Source organism: Pseudophryne corroboree, chromosome 6 (genome assembly GCF_028390025.1).
Source record: "Pseudophryne corroboree isolate aPseCor3 chromosome 6, aPseCor3.hap2, whole genome shotgun sequence".
Classification (NCBI taxonomy): Eukaryota; Metazoa; Chordata; class Amphibia; order Anura; family Myobatrachidae; genus Pseudophryne; species Pseudophryne corroboree.
Genome location: NC_086449.1, coordinates 640,886,880 through 640,913,686, shown reverse-complemented (window position 1 = coordinate 640,913,686; position 26,807 = coordinate 640,886,880). Strand labels below are relative to the sequence as shown.

At 49.6% G+C, this 26,807-nt stretch overlaps 1 long non-coding RNA gene across 2 annotated transcripts in view; it reads left to right on the top strand.

The window, feature by feature from the left end:
• The first annotated feature begins 9,437 nt into the window (after positions 1–9,437).
• The window catches only part of LOC134935544 (uncharacterized), a 42,757-nt gene continuing 25,387 nt past the window's right edge, over positions 9,438–26,807 (top strand). Inside the window, exons 1-3 of one of the 2 annotated variants that reach the window (XR_010180236.1) lie at positions 9,438–9,655; positions 17,342–17,489; positions 18,695–18,809. This is a non-coding gene — a long non-coding RNA (uncharacterized LOC134935544). The remainder of the gene's footprint in view (positions 9,656–17,341; positions 17,490–18,694; positions 18,810–26,807) is intronic. The other variant, XR_010180237.1, reaches the window with a different exon arrangement.

The window sequence follows — 26,807 nt, the reverse complement described above, 5'->3', positions numbered from 1 at the left end:
GTATGATGGGCGCTGTGTGGTATGGGTGTGCGTATGATGGGGTGTGTATACTGGGCATTGTGAATAATGAGCACTGTGTGGGTATGGGGGTGTTTATAATGGGCACTGTGTGGGTATGTGGGACAGAATGGGTGCAGTAGATGTGGAAGGGGGTAGGATAGGTGCAGTACTGGTAGCAGGATTTGAGCAGTAGTGGTAGCAGGGGGCAGGATGGGTGCAGGAGTAGTAGGGGGTAGGATAGGTGCAGTAGTGGTAGCAGGGGGCAGGATGGGTGCAGTAGTGGTAGCAGGGGGTAAGATAGGTGCAGCAGTGGTAGGGGGCAGGATCGGTGCAGTAGTGGTAGGGGGTATGATAGGTGCAGTAGTGGTAGCAAGGGGTAAGATAGGTGCAGCAGTGGTAGGGGGCAGGATGAGTGCAGTAGTCGTAGGGGGTATGATAGGTGCAGTAGTGGTAGCAGGGGGTAAGATAGGTGCAGCAGTGGTAGGGGGCAGTATCGGTGCAGTAGTGGTAGGGGGTATGATAGGTGCAGTAGTGGTAGCAAGGGGTAAGATAGGTGCAGCAGTGGTAGGGGGCAGGATGAGTGCAGTAGTCGTAGGGGGTATGATAGGTGCAGTAGTGGTAGCAGGGGGTAAGATAGGTGCAGCAGTGGTAGGGGGTAGGATAGGTGCAGTACTGGTAGCAGGATGGGAGCAATAATGGTGGTAGCAGGGGGCAGGATGGGTGCAGTAGTGGTAGCAGTGGGTAAGATAGGTGCAGTAGTGGTAGGGGGCAGGATGGGGGCAGTAGTGGTGGTAGCAGGGGCAGGATGGGTGCAGTAGGGGGTAGGATAGGTGCAGTAGTGGTAGCAGGGGGTAAGATAGGTGCAGTAGTGGTAGGGGGCAGGATGGGTGCAGTAGTGGTGGTAGCAGGGGGCAGGATGGGTGCAGTAGGGGGTAGGATAGGTGCAGTAGTGGTAGCAGGGGGTAGGATAGGTGCAGTAGTGGTAGCAGGGGGTAGGATAGGTGCAGTAGTGGTAGGGGGCAGGATGGGTGCAGTAGTGGTGGTAGCAGGGGGCAGGATGGGTGCAGTAGGGGGTAGGATAGGTGCAGTAGTGGTAGCAGGGGGTAGGATAGGTGCAGTAGTGGTAGCAGGGGGTAGGATAGGTGCAGTAGTGGTAGGGGGCAGGATTGGTGAAGTAGTGGTGGTAGCAGGGGGCAGGATGGGTGCAGTAGGGGGTAGGATAGGTGCAGTAGTGATAGCAGGGGGTAAGATAGGTGCAGTAGTGGTGGTAGCAGGGGGCAGGATGGGTGCAGTAGTGGTGGTAGCAGGGGGCAGGATGGGTGCAGTAGTAGTAGGGGGTAGGTGGTGATTCACCACATAACCTGTGGTGATGGGGAAAAACACAGCCGACCACAGCTCCAGCCCCCCTCCCTCCGAAGACGCCAGCCAGCCAAGGAACCTTTACAGCGCCTGCAATTACTGACCAATTAGTCTCCCTGCGGGAACCCCGGACACCAGTCAGCAAACCCAGGCATAGTGACTGACACGGCCGTGACTAACACGCGTCACGGCCGCAGCTATACATTACCGCCACCAAGTTCACCGGGTCTCCATAGCGGACAGACTCACGGGATTCGAGCGCACCACGTCAGCAGGAATCGGCGTCCGTGATCTAGTGGCTAAAGCTGGGCAAAGTGACTGGGGCTTCCCGCGGTGCCGTCTGAGGCAGTGTCCGCGCTGCCGCTCTTGCTTTGAGAGAACACATCAAAGGCAAGAGCGGCAGCGCGGCCACTGCCTCAGACGGCACCGCGGGAAGCCCCAGTCACTTTGCCCAGCTTTAGCCACTAGATCACGGACGCCGATCCCTGCACATTGCCAGCACCTCTAATCCCTGTGACAACCCCCGCCCCCGATACACTTACAGACACCGCGAGTCAGCCGGCATCCGCAATCAGCCAGGCGCCAAAGAGGAGGGGGAACTGGCTCCACCTCCTCTTTCTAGCATTCACCACGAGGCCAGCATGTCAATCAAACAAATCCCCCTACGGATTCGCGGAATGAGGAGCGCGTCCCCGGGGACCCTCCCACTTTGTATACTGGAGTCCCGTGTCTTCAAAAACGGGTAAAAAACGCGCCATAGCGCGTTTTTGCGATCACTGCTCAGTGAGGGCATGAAGGGGGGGGGGGGGGATCATTAACCCACTCAGTGAGGGCATGAAGGGGGGGGGGGGGAATCATTAACCCACTCAGTGAGGGCATGAAGGGGGGGGGGGTCCATTAACCCACTCAGTGAGGGCATGAGGAGGGGGGGGGGGGGGGGGGAGATCCATTAAACCACTCAGTGAGGGCATGCGGAGGGTGAGGGATCATTAACCCACTCAGTGAGGGCATGAAGGGGGGGGGGGGTCCATTAACCCACTCAGTGAGGGCATGAGTAGGGGGGGGGGGGTCATTAACCTACTCAGTGAGGGCATGCGGAGGGGGGGGGGATCATTAACCCACTCAGTGAGGGCATGAAGGGGGGGGTCCATTAACCCACTCAGTGAGGGCATGAAGGGGGGGGGGGGTCCATTAACCCACTCAGTGAGGGCATGCAGGGGTGGGGGGTCCATTAACCCACTCAGTGAGAGCATGAGGAGGGGGGGGAGGTCCATTAAACCACTCAGTGAGGGCATGCGGGGGGGGGGGGAGGGGGGATCATTAATCCACTCAGTGAGGGCATGCAGAGGGTGTGGGGGGGGGATCATTAACCCACTCAGTGAGGGCATGTGGGCATGTGGGGGGGGGGGGGTCCTTAACCCACCCAGTGAGGGCATGCGGAGGGGGGGTATAATTAACCCACTCAGTGAGGGCATGAAGGGGGGGGGGGGGATCATTAACCCACTCAGTGAGGGCATGCGGAGGGGGGGGGGGGGGGGGAGATCATTAACCCACTCAGTGAGGGCATGCGGAGGGGATGGGGATCATTATCCCACTCAGTGAGGGCATGCGGAGGGGGATCCATTAACCCACTCAGTGAGGGCATGCAGGGGGGGTGTGGGGGTCCATTAACCCACTCAGTGAGGGCATGCAGGGGGGGGGGAGAATATTAACCCACTCAGTGAGGGCATGCGGAGGGGGGATGTCATTAACCCAATCAGTGAGGGCATGCGGAGGGGGGGGGGGTCATTAACCCACTCAGTGAGGGCATGCGGAGGGGGGGGGGGGGGGATTAACCCACTCAGTGAGGGCATGCGGAGGGGGGGGGGGCATTAACCCACTCAGTGAGGGCATGCGGAGGGGGGGGGGGGGGGTCATTAACCCACTCAGTGAGGGCATGTGGAGGGGGAGGGATCATTAACCCACTCAGTGAGGGCATGCGGAGGGGGAGGGATCATTAACCCACTCGGTGAGGGCATGAAGGGGGGGGGGGGGGGGAGATCATTAATCCACTAAGTGAGGGCATGAAGGGGAGGGGGGATCATTAACCCACTCAGTGAGGGCATGAGGAGGGGAGGGATCATTAACCCACTCAGTGAGGGCATGAAGGGGGGGGGGATCATTAATCCACTAAGTGAGGGCATGAAGGGGAGGGGGGATCATTAACCCACTCAGTGAGGGCATGAGGAGGGGGGGGTCCATTAACACACTCAGTGAGGGCATGAGGGGGGGGGGGGGGGGTTTCATTAACCCACTATGTGAGGGCATGAAGGGGGGGGGGGGGGGATCATTAATCCACTAAGTGAGGGCATGAAGGGGAGGGGGGTCCATTAACCCACTCAGTGAGGGCATGAAGGGGGGGGTCCATTAACACACTCAGTGAGGGCATGAAGGGGGGGGGGGGGGGCATTAACTCACTCAGTGAGGGCATGCAGGGGGGGGGGGGGGGTCCATTAACCCACTCAGTGAGGGCATGAGGAGGGGGGGGGGGGGGTCCACTAAACCACTCAGTGAGGGCATGCGGAGGGGGAGGGATCATTAACCCACTCAGTGAGGGCATGAGGAGGGGGGGCACTAACCCACTCAGTGAGGGCATGAGGAGAGGGGCGGGGGTAGAACATTAACCCACTCAGTGAGTGCATGAAGGGGGGGTCCATTAACCCACTCAGTGAGGGCATGAAGGGGGGGTCCATTAACCCACTCAGTGAGGGCATGTGGAGGGGGGGGGATCATTAACACACTCAGTGAAGGCATGCGGAGGGGGGGGATCATTAACCCACTCAGTGAAGGCATGAAGGGGGGGGTCCATTAACCCACTCAGTGAGGGCATGTGGAGGGGGGGGGATCATTAACCCACTCAGTGAGGGCATGAAGGGGGGGGGGGGGGGTCCATTAACCCACTCAGTGAGGGCATGAGTAGGGGGGGGGGGGTCATTAACCTACTCAGTGAGGGCATGCGGAGGGGGGGGATCATTAACCCACTCAGTGAGGGCATGAAGGGGGGGGGGGATCATTAACCCACTCAGTGAGGGCATGAAGGGGGGGGGGGGATGATTAACCCACTCAGTGAGGGCATGAGGGAGGGGGGGTCCATTAACCCACTCAGTGAGGGCATGAGGGAGGGGGGGTCTATGAACCCACTCAGTGAGGGCATGAGGGAGGGGGGTCCATGAACCCACTCAGTGAGGGCATGAGGGAGGGGGGGGTCCATTAACCCACTCAGTGAGGGCATGAGGAGGGGGGGTCCATTAACCCACTCAGTGAGGGCATGAGGAGGAGGGGGGGGGGTTCCATAAACCCACTCAGTGAGGGCATGAAGGGGGGGTCCATTAACCCACTCAGTGAGGGCATGAAGGGGGGGGGGGTCCATTAACCCACTCAGTGAGGGCATAAGGGGTGTTCATTAACCCACTCAGTGGGGGCATGAAGGGGGGGGGCATTAACTCACTCAGTGAGGGCATGCAGGGGGGGGTGCGGGGGTCCATTAACCCACTCAGTGAGGGCATGAGGAGGGGGGGTGGGGTCATTAACACACTCAGTGAGGGCATGAGGAGGGGGGTGGGTCCATTAACCCACTCAGTGAGGGCATGAGGAGGGGGGGTGGGTTCATTAACCCACTCAGTGAGGGCATGGGGGGGGGTCCATTAACCCACTCAGTGAGGGCATGAAGGGGGGTCCATTAACCCACTCAGTGAGGGCATGAAGGGGGGGTCCATTAACCCACTCAGTGAGGGCATGAAAGGGGGGGGTCCATTAACCCACTCAGTGAAGGCATGCGGAGGGGGGGGGGGATCATTAACCCACTCAGTGAGGGCATGCGGAGGGGGGGATCATTAACCCACTCAGTGAAGGCATGCGGAGGGGGGGGGGGGTCATTAACCCATTCAGTGAAGGCATGAAGGGGGGGGGGTCCATTAACCCACTCAGTGAGGGCATGAAGGGGGGGGGGGGGGTCCATTAACCCACTCAGTGAGGGCATGCAGGGTGTGTGTGGGGGTCCATTAACCCACTCAGTGAAGGCATGCGGAGGAGGGATCATTAACCCACTCAGTGAGGGCATGCCGAGGGGGGGATCATTAACCCACTCAGTGAGGGTATGTGGAGGGGGGATGTCATTAACCCACTCAGTGAGGGCATGCGGAGGGGGATCATTAACCCACTCATTGAGGTCATGCGGAGGGGGATCATTAACCCACTCAGTGAGGTCATGCGGAGGGGGAGGGATAATTAACCCACTCAGTGAGGGCATGAAGGGGGGGGATCATTAACCCACTCAGTGAGGGCATGAAGGGGGGGGGGGGGGGGAGGATCATTAACCCACTCAGTGAGGGCATGAAGGGGGGGGGGGGGGGGTCCATTAACCCACTCAGTGAGGGCATGCAGGGTGTGTGTGGGGGTCCATTAACCCACTCAGTGAAGGCATGCGGAGGAGGGATCATTAACCCACTCAGTGAGGGCATGAAGGGGGGGGGGGGGGGGGGGGGTCCATTAACCCACTCAGTGAGGGCATGAAGGGGGGGGGGGGGTCCATTAACCCACTCAGTGAGGGCATGCAGGGTGTGTGTGGGGGTCCATTAACCCACTCAGTGAAGGCATGCGGAGGAGGGATCATTAACCCACTCAGTGAGGGCATGCCGAGGGGGGGGGGGGATCATTAACCCACTCAGTGAGGGTATGTGGAGGGGGGATGTCATTAACCCACTCAGTGAGGGCATGCGGAGGGGGATCATTAACCCACTCAGTGAGGTCATGCGGAGGGGGAGGGATAATTAACCCACTCAGTGAGGGCATGAAGGGGGGGGATCATTAACCCACTCAGTGAGGGCATGAAGGGGGGGGGGGGGGGGGGAGGATCATTAACCCACTCAGTGAGGGCATGAAGGGGGGGGGATCATTAACCCACTCAGTGAGGGCATGAAGGGGGGGGGATGATTAACCCACTCAGTGAGGGCATGAGGAGGGGGTCCATTAACCCACTCAGTGAGGGCATGAGGGGGGGGTCCATTAACACACTCAGTGAGGGCATGAGGAGGAGGGGGGGTTTCCATAAACCCACTCAGTGAGGCATGAAGGGGGGGGGTCCATTAACCCACTCAGTGAGGGCATGAAGGGGGGGGGGGGGGGGGGTGTCCATTAACCCACTCAGTGAGTGCATAAGGGGGGGGGGGGGTCCATTAACCCACTCAGTGAGGGCATGAAGGGGGGGGGGGGGTGTCCATTAACCCACTCAGTGAGTGCATAAGGGGGGGGATCATTAACCCACTCAGTGAGGGCATGCGGAGGGGGGGAGATCATTAACCCACTCAGTGAGGGCATGCGGAGGGGGGGGGGGGGATCATTAACCCACCCAGTGAGGGCATGTGGAGGGGGGATGTCATTAACCCACTCAGTGAGGGCATGCGGAGGGGGGGGGATCATTAACCCACTCAGTGAGGGCATGCGGGGGGGGGGGGGATCATTAACCCACTCAGTGAGGGCATGCGGAGGGGGAGGGATCATTAACCCACTCAGTGAGGGCATGCAGAGGGGGAGGGATCATTTACCCACTCAACGAGGGCATGCAGAGGGGGAGGGATCATTTACCCACTCAGCGAGGGCATGCGGAGGGGGGGAATCATTAACCCACTCAGTGAGGGCATGAAGGGGGGGGGGGGGGGGGAGATCATTAACCCACTCAGTGAGGGCATGAAGGGGGGGGGGAGGGAGATCATTAACCCACTCAGTGAGGGCATGAAGGGGGGGGGGGATCATTAACCCACTCAGTGAGGGCATGAAGGGGGGGGGGGGTGATTAACCCACCCAGCGAGGGCATGAGGAGGGGGTCCATTAACCCACTCAGTGAGGGCATGAGGGGGGTCCATTAACCCACTCAGTGAGGGCATGAGGAGGAGGGGGGGGGGGGGGGGTTTCCATAAACCCACTCAGTGAGGGCATGAAGGGGGGGGTCCATTAACCCACTCAGTGAGGGCATAAGGGGGGGGATTAACTCACTCAGTGAGGGCATGAAGGGGGGTGCGGGGGGGTCCATTAACCCACTCAGTGAGGGCATGAGGAGGGGGGGGGGGCATTAAACCACTCAGTGAGGGCATGCGGAGGGGGAGGGATCATTAACCCACTCAGTGAGGGCATGAAGGGGGTCCATTAACCCACTCAGTGAGGGCATGAGGAGGGGGGGTCCATTAACCCACTCAGTGAGGGCATGAGGAGGGGGGGCACTACCCCACTCAGTGAGGGCATGAGGAGAGGGGGGCGGGGGTAGTCCATTAACCTACTCAGTGAGGGCATGAAGGGGGGGGTCCATTAACCCACTCAAAGAGGGCATGAGAGGGGGGGGGGTCCATTAACCCACTCAGAGGGCATGAGAGGGGGGGGGTCATTAACCCACTCAGAGAGGGCATGAGAGGGGGGGGGGTCCATTAACCCACTCAGAGAGGGCATGAGGAGAGGGGGGGGGGCAGGCGTAGTCCATTAACCCACTCAGTGAGGGCATGAAGGGGGGGGTCCATTAACTCACTCAGTGAGGGCATGAAAGGGGGGGTCCATTAATCCACTCAGTGAGGGCATGAAGGGGGGGGTCCATTAACCCACTCAGTGAGGGCATGAAGGGGTGGTCCATTAACCCACTCAGTGAGGGCATGAAAGGGGTGGTCCATTAACCCACTCAGTGAGGGCATGAAAGGGGGGGGTCCATTAACACACTCAGTGAGGGCATGAAAGGGGGGGGGGTCCATTAACCCACTCAGTGAAGGCATGAAAGGGGGGTAATTAACCCATTCAGTGAGGGCATGCGGAGGGGTCATTAACCCACTCAGTGAGGGCATGCGGAGGGGGGGGATCATTAACCAACTCAGTGAGGGAATGCGGAGGGGGGGGGGGGGGAGGACCATTAACCCTCTCAGTGAGGGCATGCGGAGGGGGGGGGGGGACCATTAACCCTCTCAGTGAGGGCATGCGGAGGGGGAGGGATCATTAACCCACTCAGTGAGGGCATGCGGAGGGGGAGGGATCATTAACCCACTCAGTGAGGGCATGCGGAGGGGGAGGGATCATTAACCCACTCAGTGAGGGCATGCGGAGGGGGAGGGATCATTAACCCACTCAGTGAGGGCATGAAGGGGGGGGGGATCATTAACCCACTCAGTGAGGGCATGAAAGGGGGGGGGGTCCATTAACCCACTCAGTGAAGGCATGAAGGGGGGGGTCATTAACCCATTCAGTGAGGGCATGCAGAGGGGTCATTAACCCACTCAGTGAGGGCATGCGGAGGGGTCATTAACCCACTCAGTGAGGGCATGCGGAGCAGGGGAATCATTAACCCACTCAGTGAGGGCATGAGGAGGGGGGGCACTAACCCACTCAGTGAGGGCATGAAGGGGGGGTCCATTAACCCACTCAGCGAGGGCATGAAGGGGGGGTCCATTAACCCACTCAGCGAGGGCATGAAGGGGAGGTCCATTAACCCACTCAGCGAGGGCATGAAGGGGAGGTCCATTAACCCACTCAGCGAGGGCATGAAAGGGGGGGTCCATTAACCCACTCAGTGAGGGCATGAAGGGGGGGTCCATTAACCCACTCAGTGAGGGCATGAGAGGGGGGGGGGGGTCCATTAACCCACTCAGTGAGGGCATGAGGAGAGGCATTAACCCACTCACAACCTCACCAGGCACACTGAGCAGCTCACACACATAACACCCGGTCACGATAAGATAACACTGGGATAGGCCACGGAGCACTTCCATACCGCAGCCGCACTATCCCGGAATTCCGTGCCTCTGTCACTGACTGCACTGCACTGGTATTTAAAGTTCCCGCGTAACACGCGTACGAGCGCGTCACTTCTTTCGACTCCGCCCCCAGCACCGCCCACTGCCTGACGTGCACTAGGTCCTTCGGGCGAAGGCATCCTAGACGCTACCATCGCGCGATGGCTGCAGTCACATGAGCTACTGACGTCAGACTCGTAACTGCACAGGAGGGAACCTCTCTTTCTGTTCTGTGCGTGTCACGCCGCAGTCCCGTTGCCTGGGAAACAAGTTGACTAGGAAGCCAGCGTGTGACGTCAGATGTAACGTCACTTCCGTACAGTATTTAAAACGCCGTGAAGTGGCGCGCATCTTCCTACAGAAGAAATGTATACACGTGCTGCACTGCAGCAGCTGGTGACCGGAAGTAACGTTCCACCCGGGAAGCGGCTTGTGAGAAGACCGATGCGGATGTTACCCGCTGCCGCCGGCCTCCACCAAACCAAGGCGGCCAGGTGAGCTTATTGTGGCGCAGTGGCCGCGAAGCCTGGGGTAGTGAGGCGGGTGATGCCGGTAACATGCCGTAATGCGGGAGCTGCGCACCTAGCCGCAGTGTCCCAGTGACAGATGTGTGATAGTGCGCTGTGGTTCCCGCTGACCACAGCGCACCTTAAGGCAGCACTTTGCGCTGCATCCATATGTATGAACGGCGTGTTAACGCCGTATGGCCTGGCCGCCGCGCGCCCACGCCATTTACCGCTACCCCGCTGTAGTGAACGGGAGACGAAGAGCAGCGGCAATGTATGATTTCCTCTGCTGCCCCTTTTCGTCTCCTGAAGCCGCCTGTCCGGAACGTCACCCCCGAGCTGGCGTTGTGTGGCTGGAGTGTATTCGTAGTTTTTTTTTCCAGAGATCTTGAACACTAAAGCTTTATTGTTACTTGACAAAAGCAATCTCAACTCCCAGCAGCGTTCGTGCCGAGAGCCTGTCATTGGCAGTTTATTGAGTTGAATGTGTGTGAACGTTTGCACAAGGTAGTTTTTAGTGTGTAGGGGCAATCACTGTTAATACCTGTGACACACCATTATATTTGTGTCTATTAGGCAAACCCCCTCTCCAAAAAAAAGACACACATATCGCTCTCTCTCTCTTTTTTTTATATATATATCTACCAGCAAACACTGGTATAAGTATTTGATCACATGGGTATGTATTTGTCAATAAGACAATTGCAGTTTTTGCTGGTGTCTTTTTTTTTTTAAAATCCAATCTTTGTTTTCTTTGTAAACTCATGTATTGTTCATCCAAAATGTATGCATTGAACAAAGGGGCAGATGTATGAAACACGTACTAACAGGCGTTGTGTGCCTGGGGCTGTATCACCACATTATCGTGGTGATATGGCCGGACCTTGCGCCACAATGTATTATACTGGCCCCCTCTGATGTGGGAGGCTACTATGTCACCTGTCCTGTGATACGCGTCCTCCCACATCAGCCAGACTTATTGCCGCAAGCTGCAGTAGCATGTGTGGTTCGGCTGTAAAGACGGCGCGAGGTGCTGGGCAGTGAGGAGGCGTGTGGATTTACGTCAAAGGACAAAGGGGTAACGTGGTGTCGGCGGCCAATACATTTTTAAAATGGACTAAAAAATATATATAAATAATGCTTTAGAAACACTGGTTGGCCAGAGGAGGCATTCAGGACTGGCAGCTTCAGGAGACGAGAAGGGACAGCAGAGGCAATCATACATTGCCTCTGCTCTTCATCTCCCATTCACTACTGCGGGGAAGCAGTAAGTGGCGGGGGCACGTGGTGGCCAGTGCATACAGCGTTAACGCGCCGTTCATACATTTGGGAGCAGGGCAAAATGCTGCCTTAAGGTGCGCTGTGGTCAGCGGGAACCACAGCGCACTTTCATACATCTGACCAAAGTCCAAAGGGAGGGCAAAATAAAAGCGGCCAATATAGTAAAGAAACTGTTACTTTAACAACTAGTTTTAAATTTACACAGATTAATGTGTAAAACGAAGAATTTTTTCATTTATATATATATATATTAATTTTTATGTGTTTTAACTTTTAAGTGGTGTGGTCAAGATTAACAATGTGTTACCCTTGGTGAAGTGCACCGGATGAAATGCGATGGAAGCCTTGGGCTTTTTGCATCTTTAAGTTAAGCTGTACATATAATTTTTAATTCAAAATATGTGTGTGTGTATATATATATATATATATATATATATATTTGGAACAGTCTTTATATATATTTGGAACAAGTTTGTAAAGGGCATGTTTGTTAATTGTTATGGTTTTTTTTTTTAGCCCTCATGTTTACGTGGTGGAATGCATACATTGTAGATGCTAGTTTTGCACCAATAGATAATGTTTACTTTTAAAACCAAAATGTTCCTGATTTGGCCAGCAGGTCATTGTCAGCAGCGGTACCTTCAATTGACTTTTTCATCTATCTATCTATCTATCTATCTATCTATCTATCTATCTATGGTATTGTGAAGAGAGTGGAGTAGTTACTTTGTCGAGTGTCACTGTTAATCCAGGTATTTTTGGAAGGACAACCATCTCTGCAGCAATCTAGCAATCAGCCCTGTATGGTACAGTGGGCAGATGGAAGGCACAAATGGCAGTATGCCTGGAGTTTGGCCACATGCAACAGAAGGGCTCTCAGACCATGAGCAATAAAATACTCTGGTCTGATGAGACAAATGTTAATCTCTTTGGCGTGAATGGCAGGCCTCCTGTTTGGAGCAAACAGGCACCGCTCATCACCAGGTCAATACCATCCCTACAGTGAAGCATGGTGGTGGCAGCTGGCTAGAGGGGAAGATAAATGTTGCAATGTACAGAGACAACCTGGATGAAAACCTGCTCTTGTGCGCTTATGACCTTAGACTGTGGCGACAGTTCATCTCTCAGCAGTACAACTACCCTAAGCACACAGCAAAGATATCAAGAGTGGCTTCAGGACAACTCTGTTTATGTCCTTGTGTGGCCCAACCAGAGGCCAGACTTAAATTTGATGGAACATCTCTGTAGAGACTTGCAATTAGTTGTGCACCGACACTTCCCATCCAACCTGATGGAGCTGGAGAGGTGGTGGAAAGGGGAAAACTAGGCAAATGTAGGTGTGCCAAGTTTGCGGCCTCATATTTCAAAAGGCTTGTGGATGTAATAGCTGCCAAAGGTGCATTAACAAAGTTTGGTTCAAAGCCTGTGAAAACTTTTGTACATGTGATTTATTTGTTTTTTAGTTGTAATAAATTTGCAAACACTGTAAAAATGCTTGTTTCACATTTTCATTATGGGGTATTGTGTGTTGAATTTGGAGGGCCAAAAAGGGATTAAGTGTAATGTAGAATAAGGGTGGAATATATAAAAATGTTGGAAGAGTGAAGCGCTCTGAATACTTTATGGATGCATTGTATATGAAATTTACTCTTTCGGTCTGTGTTTTTGTATGTCTAAAAAGTGCTGGAAGTGGAAATTTTAAAGTGGGGGTGTGGAATTTGAAAGGGGTAGTGTCCATCCCAGGGTGTACTGTTGCGCAGGGCAAAGGCCTGTGTGTTGAAAAAGGGGTGTGCCGAATGCAAACGTGCATGGCCCTCATTCCGAGTTGATCGCTCGCTAGCTGCTTTTAGCAGCCGTGCAAACGCTAAGCTGTCGCCCTCTGGGAGTGTATCTTAGCTTAGCAGAAGTGCCAACGAACGGATCGCAGTTCTGCTGCAAAATATTTTCGACCAGTTTCAGAGTAGCTCCAGACCTACTCCTAGCTTGCAATCACTTAATATTTAGTTCCTGTTTTGACGTCACGAACACGCCCATAGTTTGGCCAGCCACGCCTTCGTTTCCCCAGGCACGCCTGCGTTTGTAACTGTCACGCCTGCGTTTTTACACACACTCCCTGAAAACGGTCCGTTACCACCCTGAAACACCCACTTCCAGTCAATCACTCTGCGGCCAGCAGTATGACTGAAAAGCGTCGCTAGTCCTTGTGTGAAACTGTATCGTTTGTTGTGAAAGTACACCGCATGTGCACATTGCGCCCCATACGCAGAAGTTACAATTTTTAGCTTGTTCGCTGCACTGCTAACAACCACAGCTAGCGATCAACTCGGAATGACCCCCCATGTCTTTATGAAGCATTGGATGAGAGGGAGGACAGATGGTGTTGGAAAAGCTGAGGGGGAATGGGGCATTGTGTGAGGGGGAGGATGCTGGGTGGAATAAGGACATATTGGGGATAGAGGAATGGGGGGGATGCCGGGTTGGAGTTGAACATATTTGTGTTTCAGATACTGGATGGGAGAGGGTTGCAGGGTAGGAGCGTGGTTGCGGGGTGTGAGTCGGACATATTGGGTAGAGGGAAAGAGGCAGACGGTGGATGCAGGATGGTAGAGGGGTACGAAGGGAGAACGGGGATGCAAGGATGATGGAGGATTATTTTGTGGAGGGGGACAGAGGAAGAGGTGGTTAGTGGTTGTGAGTGGGCATGCAGGCTGTGAGTGGGGATGCAGGGTGACAGTGGACTGCAGAGTGGGAGTGGATGCAGAGTGAAAGTGGGGTGCAGGGTGGGAAAATCCGCAGGGTGAGTGTGGGGTGCTGGGTGGGAGATGACGCAGGCTGAGTGTGGTGCAGGGTGGGAGATGACGCAGGCTGAGAGTGGTGTGAAGATTGGGAGAAGACGCAGAGTGGAAGTGGTGTGCATGGTGGGAGCGGATGCAGGGTGAGTGGGTTGCAGGATGGTAGAGGATACATGGTGGGTGTGGGGTGCCAGTTGTGTTGGGGGGGAGAGGATGCAGGGTGGTGGGGAGTGGGTAGAAGGGTGGGAGAGGGACATATTGTTGATTTTAATTTATTGAAGCCTGTTGCCTACCTGTCGGCACCAGGTACAGGGGCTATGGCGACAGCAATGATGCTAGCCGTGTGCTCCACACATGGACAGCTGTTGGGTCTGCGTTGGTGGCAGGGTTAAGACCCTGGCACAATCCACATGTGTTTCTTGCTGGCCAGGACAGTTGGCTGCAACGCAAGTGAGCACAGGGACATGACCATCCTGTTAGTGCGACAGGCTGCCGTCTATCCCAGGCTCCTGCTGCATTTTTTCTCTTTTATAAACAGAGGGCACTTCCTGATTAGTGGTAAGGAAGTGCTGGTATGCCATCCTGCTGCATAGCGACCCATTTTGACCACTGTGTGTAAATATATATGTTTAGATATATATGGGATTTCGGACCGAAGTCAGGTGTGATTGTAGATGTTCTATATTTAGCACATCTACGATCAGTGTTTATACATGCGGGGGGACGCCTAGCACAGGGCTAGTCCGGGCCGCTTGTCAGGGCTAACCCCCTATGCACTAGCTCTAAATAATCGCACAGCAGCCAAGCTTTTGGACTGGAAGAGTAGCTGTCAGCCAGCGCAGTTTCTGTAAGCTGCCAGGGAGCTACTTGTCGTTTCTCAGGTTGCAGCTGCTGCATGTGACATCATGCATTCACCTGTGGGCCGCCCCTCCAACGGTATGGTCACGCCTCCTAAATGATATGTAAATGCTGTTGGACTGCTCCTTCTCGCACAGCAATTGCCTCTGCCTGTGAATCCGGAAGAGGCAAATGCAGGGCTAAGACAGATGTTGGCAGTCTGGCCTGGGTCGTTGCGCAGTTCACACTCAATTGCAGCTATCTGTAAGCGCATAGCAGTGTTCAGGTCTCAATGAGCCCCTTTATTTGGAAGCCTGAAGATTGGGATGCTGACAGTTCCATTGATGGTGCCGCCATGGCTACACTTGTCACATTATCATTGGCACCATTTTCACAGGCAGAAAGGTGGACAGAAGTCCACCAGAGTTTTGGTTGAGCCTTTAGGGGGAGGGTAATCTAGGCTGTGTGGGGAGGCTTAGGCTGCGGTGATTTAGGGTGTGGGCTGTTTTACCCCCCTATGTGCTGCAGGACAGCAACGCCCGCTGCTAAAAGGTGGCAAACAGCTCATGGCACCAAACCAAGATGCAGTCTGTGACACAGCACTAGTTTCATTGAGAATGGCAGATGCTTTCTATTGGAAGTCCTACCTGTCGGTCTTAGACACTACAGGCAGTCTCATTGGGAGGTGAATCCTCTCGAACTGGCAGTCTGGCCTGCAATTTTCACATAACTGCCAAACTGCAGGATTCTACGCCCTGTTTCTCCATCCCTATCCAGATTTTCTGGAATGCAGCTAACGTAGTCCAAGGAAAACTACTATTTAGGAAAGTTGCTGGTGCACTGAATTGGACAATTACCCACGGAGCCATGTTAGGCGTGTCTCCATTTGCCTCGGTGGTTGCGCCTATGGCAGCATTTTGGACGTGCATGCACCCGATTGACTGCAGTGGAAATGTCTATGTGCACCCTCCGCAGTGTGTGTAGGTGCAGGATTGGGTAGTTGTGCTGGTAAGGTACGTTTGCAAGGAGCTGCATTAGATGACAGTGGCTCCATCTGGACATAATACATGAGCTGGGAAACGTACAGACGACACAACATAGAGAAATTGTGGAGACCTTGCACCTTGGCCACCGGAAGCTTTTTTCCTGGATAGGGGGAGGGAGTGGATTAGGCTTAGTCTAAGTGTGTGTGTGTGTATATATATCTATATAATAATTTGGAAATCACATAAATATGGCAGCTTGGGTGTGTGCCCCCCAAGTCTCCCAAAAAATTTTTAAACTGGTGCCACACTTCTGGCACCATAAGAACGCAGAGACAGGTGTCACCAATAAGAGTGTTTGTTTTTATGACTATAGGTCAACATGGAATACATAAATACGCATACATTGGTAATAATAATGGCTACACAATACATAATGTTTGTCTCTCTACTATTCGCACTTCAGCGTGAGTTTTTTTGTACACATCTGTGACTAAAGCATGTAGTGGCTGAGTACCGTAGCATAAATCAGTTTTTAAATACGGATGAAACCATGTGACTGTAAATCATTAAAAATCATGCTTTTTAAATTAGATGATGTCTTTTCACATAATTGTGTTTTGGTTTTTTTAGGTTGATACTTTTAGGTAGATCTATATCTACTCAGGAAGATACCAAAATGATCTTTTTTTTTCGAGTATATGCGTATTAACGTGATTTCCAAACTGGCTTCTAGTACCACAAATGTCAAGTCAGGACGGGCTAAAAATCAAAGACGTAGACGAATACGGTTTCGAAAGCCTCGGGTGTATTGTGTCAGACACACTTTATCTACTTTGCATGAGGAAAAAGTAATTCAATTGTATTGTTTATCAAGTGCCAGTATCAAAATGCTATCTGATTTAATAAAGGAAAGAATCGAGCCAGCCACAAAGCGATCAAATGCAGTTCCGGGTATTTGCAAACTACGTGCAACGTTGCATTTCCTTGCTTCTGGCTCCTTCCAGAGCACAGTAGCTGAAGTAGGTGGAATTACACAGGCCACTTTTTCAAGGTTCTTCAATAGAGTTCTTGATGCAATTCTGGAACATGTACAGGAATTAATTCATTGGCCGACTAGTTCAGGAGAGTGGCTGGAACTGAAGCAGTCTTTTTATAAGGTGGCAGGTTTGCCAAATGTATTAGGAGCAGTAGACTGTACACATGTGGCGTATATGCCCAGAGAAAACATGGAAGAGGTCTCTAGGAATCGTAAATATTATCATTCTATGAACATGTTGGCTATTTGTGATGTGAACTGCAGAATTATGAGTGTGTGCGCTGCTTTCCCTGGATCCACACATGACTCGCATATCTTACGAAATTCATCAGTCTACACTGAGTTTGAAAGTAAAAAAATATCAGGAGGTTGGCTAGTTGGTAGGTATATTGTTGTTTACATTGTCCCATGACATAGTAGACGTTTAAGTTTAACCATTTCAAAAATTTGACAGGAATGTGGAATGATGACAAGCAAGACATTTTTATAGGCCCTACACACTGGGCCAGTGGTTCCCAAACTTTTTTGAATCACGGCACCCTAGAGTATCAGAATTTTTTTCACGGCACCCCTAAGCCAATAGTTTCTTATTGAAAAATGTAGAAAATAAATATTAAATTAAGTAAATTGTCTCTATATGTCATCCTTATGTGGTGAGGGACCAGATTTGCTTCTGATTGTCAATATATTTTATGATTGGCAGCCATTAACACTAATTTTGCTTTTTACATTGACCATGCAGATTTTGAATTGGTTCTGGACCACCAACCCGAGGCACCCCTGCAAGTGTCCCAAGGCACCCCAGGGAGCCACGGCACACAGTTTGGGAACCACTGCACTGGGCGATAATACTCAAAGATATGACCGATCTTAGTATCTATCGATTGGGTGTATGTATATCTTTGTTTTTTTATTTCAAAATAGGATTTTAATACCTAGCGGGAAATCCTTTTCTCTTAGTCCGTAGAGGATGCTGGGGTCATCATAGAACCATGGGGTATAGACGGGATCTACAGGAGACATGGGCACTTTAAGACTTTAAAAGGGTTAGTGGGGCATACCTTTACATTCTACTAACACTTTTCACTTATTAATTTTTTAACACTATTTCTTTATTTTAATTGCATTTAATTTTTGACTCACTGTCTCTATAGCTTTGGCTTCCTAAATACTAATTTATTAACACTATAGTTTTTTCAATGGTATGCTATGCTGGGCTTTCTGGCTTATGCTGGTGTTTTGGGGTGCCACACCCTGCACCTAGATATAGCGCTCGGGACACCAAATATACAGAGACGCCTTGATGCGGCTTTGGGGCATTTTCACACATTTGCGCAAATATGTGTAACGAAGATCTCAGAATTCTATTATGTGGAATTTATACCATAAGATGGGGGCATATTTTGTAGTGGACCTGGAGCAGCAGCATCATCAGGTCCATTGCGAGTGTGACCCTGGAGGGAGTGTAAGCTCCCCTCTCCAACTTAGCCTATTAGTAGACACTACATTAGGCTAGCGCTGATGAATGCTCCAATGGACATCTTCTTTATAGCTTGCAGACAGCGTTCTCCACAGCTATGGAGCAAATCTGTTTTTGTGCTTGGGAAAATGCATTGGTGCGTGCACATGCTCAAATGAACATCTGCAGGTGTCTGGCAGGTCAGCTATGCTTGCCTTACTTTTATGTTGCATGTATATTTGTGATTTAAGTTGTTAATAGCAGAAACTTATTAGGCACGAGTGGCTTGCACTTTTGGAACTGGGTAAAATACTCTGCATCACGTGTGCAGATACCTTTTTAACTCAAATTCTATGTAACATAAATGTGTCCACAAAGAAATATAATGTCGTAAGACACAATCCATTAACAGTAGGCACAAGTTAGTTGGAACTGGTAATTATATGCAAATATGCATACCCCGAACAAGGATAGGGGTCTTGGAATTGAATGCTTGCCCAATTAGTAATAGTGGACTCTATACTTACATTTGTTTTTCGATGGAGTGGTGTTGTAAATTATGATGTTTGAATCTGTTTGGTTGACATGTTGAAGTTGAATTAATTCAGTAATATTTGTTTTTTTGGGCGTCCACAGGTGATGCTGGTTTTCCAGCCATGCCCTGGCTTCTGACTCCTGTTTCTAAACCCCTTACTCGAGCTGATAAAAAGTACAACAAAGCACATGTAGCGGACTTTTGGCCTGTTGAAAAGTAGGTTCAGGTGCCTGGACAAAAGTGGGGGCACTTTGCTGTATACCCCTCAGAAAATTTGCAAAATGTTTGTGGTATCTTGTATAATACACATTTGTATTGACCAAAAAATTAGGATTAAGAGGAGGAAACTAAATAACCCAGAGCCCAATATGTTACCAGTTAATGACGATTGTACAGGTCAAGGTAATTACATTAGACGTAACCTAATTTCAGGGTACTTCCAATGAGAACTTTGGGTTAGTACTAATATAAATAGAGAGCAGTTTACGTACAGTTTACATCTTTAGACGCATACACATATGTTGTGAAAATTATTGTGTAAGTTGTATTGTGATGTCCACAATGTTTTAGTTTTTGAAAAAAGCAAATAAATTAAAAGTAAGGAGCTAACCAGTCCTGCTGCAAAGTAACATGTTAACATTAGGAAATGTATTAATTGTTTAAATGTACATAATATAATTCTACAAAGACATAGGACTATTAAATTCTCAAATTAAACATCAGTTGGAAATGGTTGAACTCATCCAAATATTTTTAATGCTTAATTTGGCAACAGTTTATTGTGCAACATACAGTAACCACCAAAGTGTACAATTCACTTTCCTCTGCTAAAGGGTAACGTGAACAATCCAGTTTTTTAAAAATACATTACATTGTTGTTCCAAAAATTATCTAAAGTATTTAAACAACTTATAAGGAGGCAATTGTCAATCTGCAACTATACGTTTCCAATTTTCAAAAAGGATTATAGTCTATAACACAGATTAAAGGTCTCCAACGCATCTTACTACAATTGATGTGTTGCTGGCAAGGAAGCACCATGTGGCCTGCAATTCACATTGATACTGTAACTGAGATGTGCAAGTACATGAACTTGTAGCAATTACATTGTATGCCTAACTTTGAACCTTGTTTTTGGAGCGGTCTCAACATAAGGATAACCGTAAAAACAGTAGAAAGGGCTAACGTGTCTTAAATGACAAAATGGACTAAAGTAACCATTGACACAATATTTGGGGCAAGAAAATGTGGGGCATATTTGCGCATAAAATAATGTCAAGGTGGAATGTTTATTGTTATGTGTAGCATTTACATTTGGCTGCCCATTTTGTGTGACTTTAAGCACAATATTAATATTTGGCCACATACACCTTGGAGTCCATCAAAGAAGACTGAATAAAAAAAAGTTTATCGGGGAGGGTTCACCTTGAAAAGCTGATTCAGTATCCCTCCCACAAAAAGCACCAAGTTACTGCAATAGTGTTATTGTTGTATTTTTAATGTTGAATTCACGGAAATATCTTGAGAAGTAGCAAGCCAAATAGCATTGTGAATCCAAAATCCAGCCGTTAGTTCAGGCATAGTAAATGTTTCCTTGTCTTGGTATTGTAACACACTGTTTTAATGGGGCATGATTAGAAAAAAAGAGCTGGAGATATGGATTGGCTTAGGGGCCATAGACATTACTTGACTGGCCGACAATCTGCCAAACTGACAAAATGGACAACCGTAGCTACTTTATACAGAAGACGATAGTATTGGGTTGCTAGTGATGTGTTTAAAAAAACAAAATGCCAACTATCAGAGCAACACCATTGCAGACACTTTTTAGCTTATTGTGGAGGTCCCCCCCATGACAATTACCGTATATACTCGAGTATAAGCCGACTTTTTCAGCACTTTTTTTTGTGCTGAAAAAGCCACCTCGGCTTATACTCGAGTCAGTGCAGGCAGAGGCAGAGCAGTGTGAAGGAGGGACATGGAGCGCACAGCGCGCGGCGCTCCTGTGTCCCTCCTGCATCTCCGGCGGCAGCAGCGGCGGTTCTATTACAGGAAATACCCGTTCGTGACCTCTGATCACGAACCGGCACTTCCTATAATAGACCCGCCGCGGCCGCCGAAGATGCAGGAGGGACACAGGAGAGCCGCGCACGCTGTGTGCTTCGTGTCCCTCCAGAAGACAGCGCGGGATCGACGGAGGGGTAAGTAACAGCACTGTGGGGCATACCTGGCACTTGGGGAGGGAACGTATCTGGCAGCACTGTGGGGGCATATCTGGCAGCACTGTGGGGGCATATCTGGCAGCACTGTGGGGGCATATCTGGCAGCACTGTGGGGGCATAACTGGCAGCACTGTGGGGGCATAACTGGCAGCACTGTGGGGGGCATATCTGGCAGCACTGTGGGGGCATATCTGGCAGCACTGTGGGGGCATAACTGGCAGCACTGTGGGGGCATAACTGGCAGCACTGTGGGGGCATAACTGGCAGCACTGTGGGGGCATATCTGGCAGCACTGTGGGGGCATATCTGGCAGCACTGTGGGGGCATATCTGGCAGCACTGTGGGGGCATATCTGGCAGCACTGTGGGGGCATATCTGGCAGCACTGTGGGGGCATATCTGGCAGCACTGTGGGGGCATATCTGGCAGCACTGTGGGGGCATATCTGGCAGCACTGTGGGGGCATATCTGGCACTATGAGGGCATATCTGGCACTGAGGGCTGTGTACGGCTAGAGCTGCATTTCCCACCCTAGGCTTATACTCGAGTCAATAAGTTTTCCCAGGTTTTTGTGGTAGAATTAGGTGCCTCGGCTTATATTCGGGTCGACTTATACTCGAGTATATACGGTATGTGGGTTTGGTTCTTCTGTGTGACCCAATCTAAATTGGTTTAATTAGAATTGGGTTTAATGCGGAACAGTGTGGTGGTTTCCTCTGATCTATGCAGCCTTTTTTAACCAGTGTTTTGGCCATTTTTTCCACTAATCCAAATTTGTTTTTGTGTGGTATTCCAATTACATTATATTCGTTTGAAATTACTGTAAAAACAAACTGTTTGTGAACATATAATTTCGACTATCTTAGTAGATATTGGTTTTTTTTCTTTAAAAAAAAAAAAAAATCATTGCCACTAACATGTTCCAAAGCACCAGACTTAAAATCACGTACCGGTCCTGTCCAAGCAGGAATTGGATCCACCGTACTAGCACCAAACACTTGACTATTGTCTGACCTGGGCAACAAATTTGAGGGGTACTGTACTTCCTTTGCTTTTAACACCACCAGGGTCTCCGAAGATTTGGCTATGGAATTTATTGTCGAAAGGAGATTGGTGTTTTGATTTAGCTGTTTTTCAATCATTACACTAACTGTACTATGGAAACTATTTATTCCTTTGGCAATCTCACCAAACTCGTTTCGTAATACATTTCTATACTCTTCCATGTATTCGACAAACATTCTATTGATTTGGGAGGGATCACTAAGGCCCTGAGACATATGATTGGTATTGAATATGTGACTTTGTTCATCTTGTTGAGAGTATATCTCAGAGGGTGCCGGTGTTGAGGCAGCAGAAAAATCAGATTCTTGTGTCAAAACTATCGATTCCACGCTGATTTGATCATTATCCACAGGCTCACAATTGTCCAACAAAGAAAGGGTATTTGGGAGAGACATGTAATCATTTTCAAATGAATCCATCATCAGGACAACCTCACAGACTTGACTTGAAGAGTCTGTAATGTGAGATTCTAGAAAATGCAAAATGAAAGAAAAAAATACATAAGCAATGTTGCAAAACTAACCATTACTTGTTAAAATGAGTTACTTCTCAAAAGTGTAGAGAATACGTTGAAATAGTGTCTATACTTTGTTGATCTATGACATAAGTAATGTGGCCAATGTCACTAATGTCTACAGGGGGTAATGGCGAGTCTGTAAAGAGAGAGTGTTAGCAGAATTTAATTTTTGGATTGTTTTTTTGAGTGGTGAAAATGTAACGTTTAACAAAAAAATTAAAAAAGAAATAACCCAAGGACATGGACAGTAGTTTCACTAATGGTGCAGCAGGGCCACTTGATGTTTCTTTACAAACAAAGTGGAAGTATCAATAGTAACCACCAGATGTAGTACCAACTAGTCCGCCTGGGTGTATAGCTGCAAATTTTCGCAATTAACTTTCAAAATCATCAGCAAACAGCTCACCAACATACTGCTGATGCAGTGTGACTCTTCTAAAAAGCATACTCTTGACATGTACGTTAACTTGAATATTAGTAGGCATCGTTGCCACTGTTCAGAAATTCCAAGACTCTACACCCAGGGCCAACAGTCACTTTAGGTACTGAAATGTCATTGAACACTACCATCTGTTAAATACACCACCTGTTAGTGTTAGAACAGTCAAGGCTAGTGACGGATCCCAAACGTTTCCAAAGACATAGTGGCACACTTAGACATGGTGGATGTGGTGATATATCTGCACATAACCTCTGCATATACAAAACAAAAACTCCTGCTGCATGACCTATGAAACATCTCTGGCTATTTTAATTTGTAAACACAACCTGTGTGTGCAAAATCACCATATTTTATAAAGTAAGGTACAATTTATAATACAAACCTGTTTCCACAAGCATTTTCAAACTGCATCCTGACACAGTGGAGCGTTTCTGATGTTGCTTGTGATTTTTTGCAGTAAAAGGGGTGTATCATTTGTATCTATCCCACTATCATGAGTGTTTTGACGTTCAGTAGTTTCTGCTATGCAAAACACCAAAAAAAAAGTTTGCCCACATTTCGTTGGAGATTTAGAAAGAGACCGTAAATAACATTACAAATTTCAGATTGAAAACGTCCTCCTAATCAAGTCCAACAACACATTTACTGTATTACACCTGCACATTTATATTTTCTTTACAAAATATTATAAAAATTTATTGGACTAAACTTTCTTGTCGAGGCGAGACGCCATCTTGTCTATTTGTAGAATTCTTCAAAGACTTGTCACTTCTGTCAAAACTGCTTGATGAAGACTCAACCCTCCTGGAAGGAGAATGTGTCCACCGAGGAAGTCTGCTTCCCCGGTTGGCCACTCATGGAACGAACCTTGCTGATAGAGCGCGTAACTGTTTTCGTCGCCCAGTGGGAAATCTCTCTAGCTTTTGTTTCATCTCCGGTTATTGTCTGTGGAAAACGGTTATAACAGCCCGTAACTGTAGACCGTTAATGAGGTGACAAGTATCCAAACTTGACCTTTGTCCTCGGTGAGAATTACATCGCTACCCCAGGAGCGAGATACTGGTCTTAAAACCATGATTATCTTAGATGGGAACCGGACCACTTGTCCAACAGGTCCCGTTAAACACTCAGGCCTGCAACCTGCTCACTGAATGGCCTCATAGGCTGCAACCATCTTTTTCAGCAATTGAATGTATTGATGGATTTACACCGTTGCAGGTCTCCTCAGTACTGCATTTAATAATATTGCCCAAGCCGATCACCGTGTCGTTGGGACCAACAGGAATTCTGGCAAGTCCTGTTGACGAACTGTCAAGGAGAGCGATCCAGTACAGAATAAATATGACTCCTTAACATCGAAGGAAACCTAGCATACCACCATCACCCTGGTGAAATGGCAACAACAATCCTCAGGGAAGCCTAATGCGGAAGACACCGTAACTAGACCTCCTTCATCTTCCTTCAGAGTGGAGAACCCCGCCATGAGAGATCTCCTCATGGAGTTGAAGCAGGGATATTGGGATTTGTCCGACCAAGCCGTCTGGCCTCGGGAGCACGAAAAAGCTTGAAGAACAGCTTCTCTTTTTTTTTTTTTACTAGAACAGCAGGACCACGACCTGATCCTGACACCACTTCACATACCACCTCCCCGTCATGAGGAGGATTGGTAAGGCTGATTTGAAAAAAATCGGTGAGGGGAACGCCTGGAACTCCCATATATCCTCCTAGGGATTCTATCCTTAACTCACTGGTCCATGTCCTTCCGAGGACTGACTGCAGAGTTTTAGACGTGGTCCCACCGGTAGACCCAACATCCTGCATTGGAGGTGGCAGAAACAAACGGATGATTTCTGCTTCCGTGAACCTGAAAAGGCAGCTGATCTCTTACCTTTTTTACCTTCCTTTACATGCAAGGAAAAGGGGAATCTTTATCTATTCGGTCGAAATGACTGCATCCTACAACAATGCGTCACCAACTGTTGTGAGGGAACACAGGGGAAGAAGGTAGACGTACCCGTGGCACCTGCAGAGAGCATATTAACAAGGCCATCACCAAACCAGGCTTCACCTTCATGGGGAAGAGACTCCACTTCTTTCCAGAGACCGCCATGGAAGTGGCCCGCGCACCCAAGAGTCTCAACCCTTGTAGTCGTACGGCAGTATGCTACAAAGTGCTAGATATGACCCAACTTAAGGAGTATCACATCCCTCCCCAGGGTAATTATATCGGATGACAAAGTAACCGACCATTCCTGTATACAAGCACGCTCCTCTGCGCATGTAATGCAAGTATAATCAAAGCATATAATTAAAACATCGCTTAGCTTCCTGTAAACGATCCTTTGTGACAGGGCCCCATGCCGGACAGGGGTTGACTCTCACTTTATTCTATTCACGGCGGGAAAAGAAACACTCGGACTCCTCGTGGTGATTTGAGATCATCATGTCCCGGCTGACCTTGAGTTATTAAACTGAGCGACCAGCACATGAGAAGGAAAAGTTTACTTCAGCATTCATTATAACATTTTTGTATCAATATACACATTTAAATACACACATACACACATCGCTCTCTCTCTCTCTCTCTCTCTCTCTCTCTCTCTATATATATATATATATATATATATATATATCTATATATATTTATTTATATATATATATTTATTTATATTTATATATATTTTTTTATATATATATATATATATATATATATATGTTTATATTTATTTATATTTTTATATATATATATATATATATATTTATTTATATCATTGGAGATCCGCACTCACATCAAAAAAAATACATACATGTTTAGGGTGCACCCAGTGAAACTGACAAAGTCAGCCACAAATACAAAAACAGGGGTTCCACACAGGTGGAAGGGGCACTCACCGTTGAATAACACATACAATTAAATTGCATAAAACATTCATAGTTTAATAGTCGAATATTCAGTTGCACCAACTCGCCCTTGATCGACGTTTCGACCCCATAACTGGGTCTTTCTCAAGATAGGCAGGTTCGGTTAACATTCAAATAACTTTTAAAGGTATATACATAGTAACATCAGTGGAGATATAAAACATCACTTAGGTGAAATGTCCTGACAACATATATCCACTCAGCTGGTATAAAGCTCAAATGCTCCATTCACGGTGAGAGAGCGCTTTGGGGAATCCCGGCACCTCCGTAGGTGCTGGGCACGCCCCCAACAGTGACGCCACCGGCCGCCCACGCCACCTGTTTTATCGTCTGTGGGTTGAACTGCTCGCTATTTTGGGTGGCCATGTCCCTTTTTCGGCTCGCCACACGCTTGTGCCCCCCACAGTCCGGCACCCTGCCCAAAACCTAGCGTGAACACTATTGTGTAAGCCCGGGGAATGGTTACCAGCTGACAGCAGCAAGCCAAAGGGACCTGGGAGGTGGCGGATGTTTCCAGCTGCTGCAGCAAGCTGCAGGGGCATGGGAGGAGGGGTGGCAGCTATTACCGTCCATGACAGCATGGTACTAGGGGGTGGATGGTGGTGGCTTCTACAGGAGGGGGAGGGGTGTTGGGCATCATTGCCCGCGATCAATATAAGCTTCGGCGAGAAGAGGGGTCAAGCATCAATGCCCGCGCTCAATGTAAGCTCCGGCAGGAGGGGGTTCAGGCATCACTTCCTGTGGCTGAATTTAAGCTTTGGCAGGAGAGGGAGGTTTCGGGCATTTCTGCCCGGCTGTACTGGGGCAAGGAAATGATCAGTGTGTAAATGTTGAGAGAGTCCCATAGGTGTCAGGGGGCTAGCGGAGATAGACAGCCTGTCAAACAAGACAGGACGCCATAGATGGCTGAATTTGGAGACGTCTCCACATGAAACCCCCTGACCTGTGGCCACACAGCTTATAGGGTAAACCACAGCTACCAACCTCCACAGCCACAAGGCGCACAACACAGCCCTTCAGCAATATTAGACCTTGCATACCAGCTGA